The sequence below is a fragment of the Phoenix dactylifera genome, chromosome 9, assembly GCF_009389715.1.
Source record: "Phoenix dactylifera cultivar Barhee BC4 chromosome 9, palm_55x_up_171113_PBpolish2nd_filt_p, whole genome shotgun sequence".
Classification (NCBI taxonomy): Eukaryota; Viridiplantae; Streptophyta; class Magnoliopsida; order Arecales; family Arecaceae; genus Phoenix; species Phoenix dactylifera.
This window is the reverse complement of record NC_052400.1, coordinates 18310944-18321373: the sequence shown is the minus strand read 5'-3', so window position 1 is coordinate 18321373 and position 10430 is coordinate 18310944. Positions and strand designations below refer to the sequence as shown.

General features: G+C 43.5%; 1 pseudogene; it reads left to right on the top strand.

The window, feature by feature from the left end:
* Nucleotides 1-6010: 6010 nt before the first annotated feature.
* LOC103705147 lies at nt 6011-8354 on the top strand (annotated as a pseudogene).
* Nucleotides 8355-10430: the final 2076 nt, after the last annotated feature.

The window sequence follows — 10430 nt, the reverse complement described above, 5'->3', positions numbered from 1 at the left end:
TTACCGTCCTTAACTGGAGAATTTACCATCTACAGTGATGCTTCCAAGAACGGGCTAGGCTGTGTGCTGATGCAAGATGGCAAGTGGTAGCCATATGCCTCGAGGACAGCTGAAAACCTATGAACAGAATTACCCGACACATGACCTAGAGTTGGCCGCAGTAGTGTTCGCCTTGAAACTTTGGAGACATTATTTGTATGGCGAACACTGTGATTTGTAACACCGACCACAAGAGCCTGAAGTATATATTTCACCCAGAAGGAATTGAATATGAGGCAAAGAAGTGGTTGGAAACTCTTGAAGGATTATTGACCTGAGTATTAAATACCACCCAGGAAAGGCCAACGTGGTGGCGGATGCCCTAAGTAGGAGTCAGTTATAAGCTCCGCCGCTTTACTCACCACTCAACCACAGATTCAGAAGGATCTCGATAAAATGCAGGTTGAGGTGGTTACCCAAACTACAAAAAATTTTGCTGGCTGCCTTGAGTATACAACCAACCTTGATCGATAGAATAAAGGTTGCCCAGCAGTCTGATGAGCACATTTGCCAGCTCAAGGATGAAGTGGAGAAAGGGTTGCGACCCGAACTCCAAATGCACCCAGATGGCACTCTAAGGTTTGGCCACCGACTGTGTGTACCGGCAAATGTTGACCTAAAAAAGGGAATCATGGAAGAAGCCCACCAATCCCGTTTCTCTATTCACCCAGGCAGTACTAAAAATGTAACTGGGTACCTTCGGGAACATTTACTGGTGGAAGGGGATGAAGAGAGAAATAGCTGAGTTTGTGGCCCGATGCTTGACCTGTCAGCTAGTAAAAGCCAGAGCACCAGAGGCCAGCAGGGTTGCTGGAACCAATAGAAATTCCGGAATGGAAGTGGGAGCACATCACGATGGATTTTGTTACAGGACTCCCCAAAACGGTGAGAAAGAATGATGCAGTGTGGGTGATTGTTTGATCGCCTTACAAAATCAGCTCATTTTCTGCCATTCAGAATTGGTACTCCTTTAGATAAGCTGCCCAATTATACATCGATGAGATGTGTACGCCTGCACGGAGACCAGTGAGTATCATTTTGATCGTGACCCCCGATTCGTGTCCAGATTCTGGAAAAGCTTTCAGAAGGCCATGGGTACCGGACTGAGGCTCAGTACAGCATACACCCCAGACTGACGGCCAGTCAGAGCGGACAATCCAAACTCTGGAAGACATGCTGAGGGCTTGCACTGTGGACCTAGGTGGAAACTGGGATAGTCACATACACTGGTGGAATTTGCTTATAACAATAGCTACATTCCAGTATCCAGATGGCCCCATACGAAGCCTCTCTATGGGAGAAGATGCCGATCCCCCTTACACTGGGATGATGTCGGGGAGCGGAAATGCTAAGGACCTGAACTGGTCCAGCACACCAGAGACAAGGTACTACTAATTAAGCAAAGGCTTCAGGCTGCCAGGATAGACAGAAAAGATGGGCTGACAGAGGAAGAAGGGCCTTGGAATTTTTGGAGGGGAACTTTGTCTTCCTAAAAATTTCCATCAAAGGGTATTACCGATTCGGAACGGCAAATTAAGTCCTCGCTACATTGGCCCATTTAGGTTCCTTGCTAGAATAGGCAAAGTTGCCTACAATTGGCCTACCTTCAGAGCTATCAGGCGTACACAACGTCTTTCACGTCTCCTTGTTAGGAGGTACGTTCCGGATCCCAGCCATGTGGGCCACCTGAGCCTCTGCAATTAATAAAGATTTAACCTATGAGGAGGCCCCTGTGCATCATAGACAGAGCAAATCCTCGAAGGCGCACCATTCCTACGTTAAAGTCCAGTGACCAACCACACTGAAAGGGAAGCTACCTGGGATTGGAGGAGAGATGCGACCGCTACCCTCGCTCTTCGAACCAAGGTATGTTTAATTTCGAGGACGAAATTTATTTAAGGGGGAAGAATGTAATGTCCGGGCCCACAACCTACTAGGCCATAGAAATAGGCCAGTTAAGGGTTGGGCCCAAATTTTACTGTAGCCAGTATAATGATTATTATAAAAAAAAAAATCTAGCCAGTAGAAGGGATAAGACGACAGGGAAGGGTGACCCCCACCCCTGCTGGCAGCCGATGCCGGCGCACCGGAGACAGGGGGGACGGCGGCCATTCCGGAGAGGGGAGGCATGGAACGGATGGGACCTCTCAGAGGGGGGGGTCTCATCTTCTAAACCACTATTTAAGTCCTGCCGGCAACCCTAAGTCGGAGGCCCCAAGAACACTGAAAGAGAGAGAGTCGAAGCCTGGAGCCTAAGGCGGAAGAGCCCTGAAGCTCCAAGAGGAAGGAGGGACTACGAGGGGGAGGAACGGCCCAACGGTAACCAGCAAAAATCCAGGTAAGTGGCCTTAGGTTAAATAATAAAATTTTAGGAGTGGAGATACCCCTCTATAGGGTATTCTCCCCTCTGTTTCACTGATGAAACAGAGGGGAGGAGACTGGCACAGAGAGAGAGAAGGAGACCGGCACGGGAGAGAAGAACAGGAGGAGGGCCGTGGGCCGACCCACAGGCTGCGGGCCGGACCAACAGGCGCGGGCCGGCCTGAGAACGGCCCAAGCCGAGCCCACGCCACCCGGGCCGAGCCCAGCCGGACTCGGCCTGCGGGTGACAGGCCCGGCCGTGGCTGCCCTAGGGCTGAGGGGCAGCCAAGGGCCGCCGGGTCTGCCGTGCCGGCGACCAACGCGGCCTCAAGGCCGCCAGCCTCAGCCGCCCCAGCCGAGCCCCACCTCTCCGCCGGCGAGAGGTGGTGGCGCAGACTCCCACAAAAAAAAAAAAAAAAAGAAGAAGAAAACGGAAGAGGAAGAAGAACAAAGTAAAGAAAAAAAAGAGGGGGCACTTACCGCGGACCACGGCCTTACCTCGCCGTGGTCGGAGCCGGAGAAGTTCTCCCGGAGGAATCGGCCTCGATCCACCTCCCGGCTCTTCTCCTCTCCTCCGGCATCACTTCGAAGGAGAGGGAAAGGGCCGGCCTCCCACCGTCGCCGCCCGAAGGGGAAGCACCACTCCGGGCTGGTAGATCTGGCCGGGAGGGTTCGGTGAAGGTCGGAAGGAGGAGGAGGCGGCAGATCCGGCCGGAGGAGAAGAAGAAGGCCACAGATCTGGCCGGAGGAGAAGAAGGGGAGCCGGAGAGAGGGCCGGAAGCATGGGCTTCGGTAGAGACAAAGAAGAGAAGAGGGAAAGAGAGGGAGTGACCGAGGGGGAAGGCCACGATCTGGCCGGAGGAGAAGAAGGGGAGCCGGAGGGCCGGCCGGAGGTATGGTTTCGGTGGAGACGACGGAGAGAAAAGAGAGAGAGAAGAGAGAGAGAGAGAGCGGCCGGATGAGGGAGAGGGGGTCGGGAAGGTGAAGAGGCGGAAGCCTCTGGAAGGGGGGAGAAAGAACCCAATAACGGGTTCGCGGGTCGGATCCGAATCCGAACCCGCAACCCGTTAAGCCCAAAGAAAAAAAAAAAAAAAAAAAAGAAAAAGAAAAAGAAAAAAAAAAAAGAGGGAAAGGGTTTAGCCAAATTTGACTAAACCCGAGCCCAAGCAAATTGGGCTAAGTCTGGACAAGCCAGACATAAATTAAACCAAAATTAAACCCAATTAAGCTGGGAATTAAGCTTAGTGGCCAATCGGAAGGCCAATTAAGACTTATGAGCCCAGCCAAGACCCCAATACAGAGGAATTAGTCTTGGGCTAATTTCAGGTAGAAAAGAAATAATATATTGTTATTATGACAAAAATCCAGGTGACTTAGGACTCGTCACCAGGACGCAGGAGACCTAGGAGAAAGGCGAATCACTGTAAGTAACCTGTCCTAATCCTGTTATGGATCATATTATGTTATTAATGTTTCCTAAGCATTTATTTTAAGTATATATGTTTCATGCCTGATATGTTACAATGCATAAGTAACTTGCATGATCCCAGAAGCTATGGCTATGTATGCGACATGATGATACTGATATTTTAATCATGCATGTAAGTTTATAAAGTCTTAGTTAGCCAAGAGGCACTGTAACGGGCTCAAAGATGCTACTGATCGAATGCAACTGAGCTGGCCTTGCTAGTGGCCGAGAATAACTTCGCTGGCCTTGCTAGTGGCCGAGAATGACTAGCTGGCCCGCCAGTGGCCGAATGGACTTCGTAGTAGCATCCGAGAGAAAAAGGACCACGGCATGCTGGGGGCACGGTTTCATATGCATATTTTATGAAAAATTTTGTGATTTGCACTACTGCTTTGTTTAAAATTGCATACTTATTATGCCAGGATGATTTTTAGATAAACATGCATGTCAGCTTCTCAAACCCTGATTTACATGTTTAGTCTACTGGTTGATCCGGTAGGATTATGCAGGATTACTTACTGAGCCGTGTAGCTCACATCTGTTTATGTTTCGCTTTCTTTCAGATCCTCACCAGTGATCGCCATCAGACATGTTTTTATTTTGTTACAGAGCTTCGTATTTTTGGAGAAGCTTATATACTTCTGTACATATGAATAGCCTAGAAGTTCTGTATTTTTGGTTTTCAAACTTGAAGGTTGTACTGCAAACTTTTAATATATATATATAAGGATAAATCCTTTTGGCTACCTGTTACCCTGTATGAGGCTGCGTGCTACTGTGGGCGATAGTCGGCAATAGCACGGCCGTGTCACGGAACCGGATCCGGGCGTGACAGATTATTTCCTAAATTCCAAATTATGTAAGCAGAAGTTCGAGTAATATTAATTAATCAAGAAAAGAAAAGGTTAAATGTAAGTAGAAAAGCTAGCTACTTGTCGGTTTTCTTGAGAAGCATTAATTTTATTCTTAAGAAAACTGGTTTTGAGCTTGATGTGTTAGATAGAACTTTGTCCGCCAAATCTCTTTACAATCTAAAAATAATTTATTTTCCAGAATAATAATTTCTCAGCTATTTTTCAGAAAATATAACACTTTTCTCATTCAGTATAAAGAGATATTATATATATATATATATATATATATATGTATATGTATATAGCTAAACACATTCTAACATGTAGATATGTTTTGAAGCGACACACGTAGGTATGAATTACTTATTTGGAAAGCGAAACAACAAGCATCTTTGGAGAAGTTATTAATGATCACTAATATATCAATCATAAATTTTACAGGCATTTGATGCACATGATTGATATACTTATATTTAAAAAGTGAGGGCTTCATAATAATTCTCGTACATTCTATCATATACATTGAAATAAGTGATAAGAATAAGAAAATAAGAATGTAAATTATTCTACCAACTAAGACTTACTCCAGCCATCTAGATCTAGATGCTCTATAGGAAGGGCCGATATACTTTTAGTATTTATTTTTTAAAAAAATTATAATTTCATCTTCACACATTTAGACAGTTTTCATGCACACCCTCTCATCTTGGATCTTTTCGAATATCTTTAAAAATAAGAAGATATGGTTAAAAATCATCCAAATTTAAGCAAGTAAAATTATAATATTTTTATTTAAAAACTAGCTATTTAATAGATTATTTGGTTTTGGTACAGTGAAATTAGGTGCAGCTCTCTTTCTCTCTCTGTGCGTGTGCAGTGCGTGTATGTGTTGGTGGGGTTGGGGCTTGTTGCGTTGGTGTTTTTCTGCCGTGGGCCTTCCTCCAAAAAAAAAAAAAAAGTCTTCTGCCAATGGGATCTCGACAACTTTGGAGGAGGTGACAGCGATGGACACAACCATCGGGAGATCGACGGACTTGAAGCGAGGGAAGAAGATGCCCGGTTCATCGCTTTACGTGCATCAACTGACCATCTAACTGCTAAAGGAGTGATGTGATTTCTACGGCTATTGACAAGGGACAAAAAGCTGACGACGTCAAATGGACACAAGAAAAAGGTTCATGGTTCGGAACCATGAGCTGGGGGGCACTTTTCCACGACCGACAGCTTCTTTCATAGGCTACTCGGCTTTCCCACCAAGGATAAGGAAAGATACCTGAGACCACGACCGGCACGAACAGATAACCATATGAATTTTAGGATGCTACGCACAAATAAAATATGGTGCAATGCAAAAGAAGAACTCGGAGACAAAGCTATACATCTAAGAAAGACCACAGACCCACATCCTATGTGCCGAAGTTGCTCTCTAAACCCAGTCATCAAAGCCCTCTTTCATCCCCTTCTTCTATATTTACCCACTCTTCTCGTCATATTTCCTCCAAGTCGCCAGTCTTGCCATAAGTTCTTTATTTTTTCTTTTTCCCTCACAGGTTGCACCTTCGGAGGTAGGACTCATGCAAGGAGAAAGGAATCCTTTGGTTGTGGGCAGGGTGATTGGAGATGTGTTGGATCCGTTCAAAAAAAGTGCATCCCTCAGGGTGATCTATAACTCGAGGGAGGTCACCAATGGATGTGAGCTTAAACCCTCAGCTGTGTCAGACCAGCCTAGGGTCGAGATTGGAAGCACTGACCTCAGGACCTTTTACACCCTTGTAAGCGCTTTTGAATCTTCCCCAAGATGCTTCTTACCCTCAAAAAAAAAAAAAAAAAAGAAGGGAAAAAAAATCTTTCAAGATTCATATATCCCCTTGTAAATCTGCACTCTCCATGCTTACAGGGGGTTGGTTACCTTTGGTTTTGGATTTAGCAAGGTCCAGTGCCCTTATATTTGTTCTATTATGGTGATATTTGCTACTTCTTAGAGTGGTTTTAACCATATGTCTTGCAGATTATGGTAGACCCAGATGCTCCAAGTCCAAGTGACCCACAGCTCAGAGAGTATTTGCACTGGTAAGCACTTCGACCATGACCACCCACCCCCCTCTCTCTTCCTCTCCCCTTCTTCTTCCCCCCACCTCCCCAAAAAGGAAAAAAACCATGCATCTGGTAGTTAACGTTTCTTCAGGTTTTCTCTTTGCTGTAGATAAGACTTCCATACTGAAAAAAAAAATGTGATGTTATCTAGGAAGATTCATACAGGTTGCCCATCACTTTCAATACGAGATGACAAGTAGCTCCCTCTCTGAAAAGTAGAACTCTTTTAATAGACGGAGTGATTCTTTCATAGGATATGGGATCCACCAGACCTTCTTCACTCCCAGGCTATGAGATCTTTCCCATGGCCCCGCTGAGTCCAGCATAAGCTGGGCTGATGGTTCTATCCAGTTAAACTGCTCCTTCTGGACTTGTTTCCCGGTGACATGGCCTTAAACGCTAAGAGGAGTCGCACTCATCGGGAAGCCATGAGCATATTTAATTCTTTCTGCATCCGAGGTTTTGATTTCCCATGCAACTCATATCAAGAATATGCCTATAGTAGTTTCTATGGTACGTAGCTTTCTGGTAGAAACTTGAGTTCCATGGATAAAACGCCTAAAAAGCCAATTTCCTAGAAGTTAAATCTGATCCCAATCCCAGTACACAATCTAGAGAAGTGGAAAATTGCACTTGTAGTGTCTGAACAACTTCCATTGCTCCAAAGTTAATTATTCTATTCTTGAGTTTTTCCAATAATATCTATGCGTCCTGTACTAAAATGTGGTCTACACCGCTGCTGTAGGTTGGTCACAGATATCCCGGCAACGAGTGGAGCTGCCTATGGTAAGATTATAAGAACCCAAAAGAAAAAAAAAACCAACAAAGAATACACCCTATACCTAAGTATGATTTCCCTGCTAGTTATCTGTATTTCTGACAGTGGGATATAAAAATACCTGATCCGCTTCCTAATTCAATCACCCATATTTCAAAGTTGACAGTTCTTAAAAAAAAAAAAAAAAAAAACATACATCGTCGTATGTGTGATGAGTTTTATAGCTGGGTTCAGGTCAGGAGATCGTGCGCTATGAGAGTCCACGCCCGCGCTTGGCATCCACCGGTTCGTCTTTGTGCTTTTCCCGCAGCCTGGGCGGCAGGCAATTTACGCTCCTGGGTGGCGCCAAAATTTCAACACCCGGGACTTTGCGGAGCTCTACAACCTCGGATCGCCGGTCGCGGCAGTCCACTTCAACTGCCAGAGAGAGTCAGGTTCCGGTGGGAGAAGGATGAAATCTTAAACTAAGGCTGCTATGGCGAGATTGGGAGCTTACACAGTGCCATCTCTCCTCTTTCCTTGCAACAGAGAACAACCGGGGTTATTTGCACAGCATTATCCGGGTTACGGTATCTAAAGAAGATAATGGCCCTGGAAGTAAAGCTAATCGAGCTTTGTATTTCATGAAAGTACTCGAAGATTGAACACATGAATCCCTTTTTCATGATTGAGATGCATGGACTAAAAGAATGCAAAAGAATGAAAAGAATGTGGTGGATTAACGAGTAGAATAGAAAAGTGCCGTTTTATGATGAGTAAACTTTCGGGTAGTCAATCACTGGATATAAGAAACTTCATGCATCCATAGGTCTCAAAGAGATGGAAACATGGAATCTATGACAATTAATGTATGTTCAGACTTCTATTATTTTAAAGCTGGAGATAAAAGCTTCTACCTACCTTCGCACACGGCCCTGATCCAATCAAATTCAGAAACCTCCAATCAAACTTCTATTATTTCATACTACAAATACCTACAACAGTGCTACATCTGAAATAAGCACTCACAAGATTTAAACCAATGACCTCCTCCAAACACAAGAAGGTACTAGCCCATGGAAGGAAGCTTTACCAGAAAAAGAAAAATTTTATATGGCTTGCGCTCACATCAACGGCATACAGAAGAGATTCTTGCTAAGAAAGGATGGCAGGTTAGTGATGGATGTGTGATATATGAAAAAGAACTGAAACGATCTCCCATCTACTAATTAGGGACAATAATTAAAGTGCAGTTAAATCTGAGATGGTCTACCATTTAGTGATATGTGGACCAAATGGAGAAATAGAAAATTTCAACAACCAATGAGAAAAGCTGCGGATCGGTTAATTGCTGCTATCTATTGGAAATATGGAAGAGCGAAATGCTCGGATTTTTTTAAGAAATCAAGTTCTATTCATTGTGTTTTGCAGAGAATCATATCAACCTTCTTCAGCTAGAAGTATTTGTGTTCAGAGAAGTTGTTGGATCCTCATCTCAAACTTGAAAATAACCTCATAGCATTGGCGCTGCACGTTGAAAAACGTTGATATCTTTTTAGAAAAGGCTGACTCACATTAAGATACAGAGCTTATAGATTTCACATTGAAGATACGGAAATTCTTCAAATTACTTATGAGATTATTCAGCTTGTTAAATAGTTTAACAGGTCTACTACAAACCATTTCTTTTGTAAAAGATTATTATTATTTTTTTTGTGCTTTTTTTTTTCTTGCAAATCTTTTATACATAGTTTCTGTAAACGCAACTTTTTTAATAAAAGCAGGTGGCTTTGCCTCCTCTTCAAAAAAAAAAAAAAAGACTTTTCGTATCAACTTGATCGGGATGGATGAGGAAACTCTAACCCGTTGTTAAATGCTAGAAGGAGCCAAGCATTAGAGAGCACCGCATTCTGCACTAGAGAGTAAAAAAGTTGTCCTTCGTTATCCAATAATTTTTTCCATTCGGCATAACAAGACCATGTGGGTTCTACCAGCATACCAACAATATCATCTCAATGTAAGCTGGGAAAATAAAATAAAATATATGTAATACTTCCATTAAGATGGAGGCATTTGGCAAGAAATTTGGACCATGGCTGTATGAATTAATGTCCAGTCCCGAGTTTTGCTTTTTATCCTTAAGCACACAGAACCAACTCATGCTTGTGAGATAATCTATCAATTATTTCCTTATGATGACATCTTATTGTTTTTTCCTTTAAGGTATCTTTAGATCTAAGTAAATGTAATGCGATGTGACGGGGAGTATAAGGAGGGTGAGGGAAGGTTTAACCACAAGAACTAGAAAGAAGAAGAAGTTGCACTGTTAGTTGGATATCCTGTGCACAGGCAATGCTCAACTACAAAACATTGAATTCATCCTTATATGACCTGTCTTTAGATCAGAACGCACCGCCCAATGATTCAAGGCCCCAAAAAGTACAGAGGTCCTATACCATAATTTTATTGGAGCAACCGAAAACATAAGCAATGACTATTAGGATGAGAAACATTTGTAGATTCTGTACTGTTACCACATCATTGAAGACTAAGACGACTCCTTCATTTTCCTCATGGTTATTAATTAAAGTAAGGACTTGTGCGGACTGTGTTATCTCTTTTCTTGACTTTTCTTCAGAGAATAATGGTGGGGCTACTACCATGATAGGAATGCCAGGATTAATTAGTTGGGAAACAACAGCACCAAGATTTGAATCCATTTTAAACACATTTCTTATCATTAAAGCTGTATGTGAAAAACTCATCATGAGTCAATCCAAGGTTCATGATGTAATCTCAAATAAACTTCAACTCCCTATGGGTTTTTTTCTTCTTATATAGATGGCATGACCTTGCT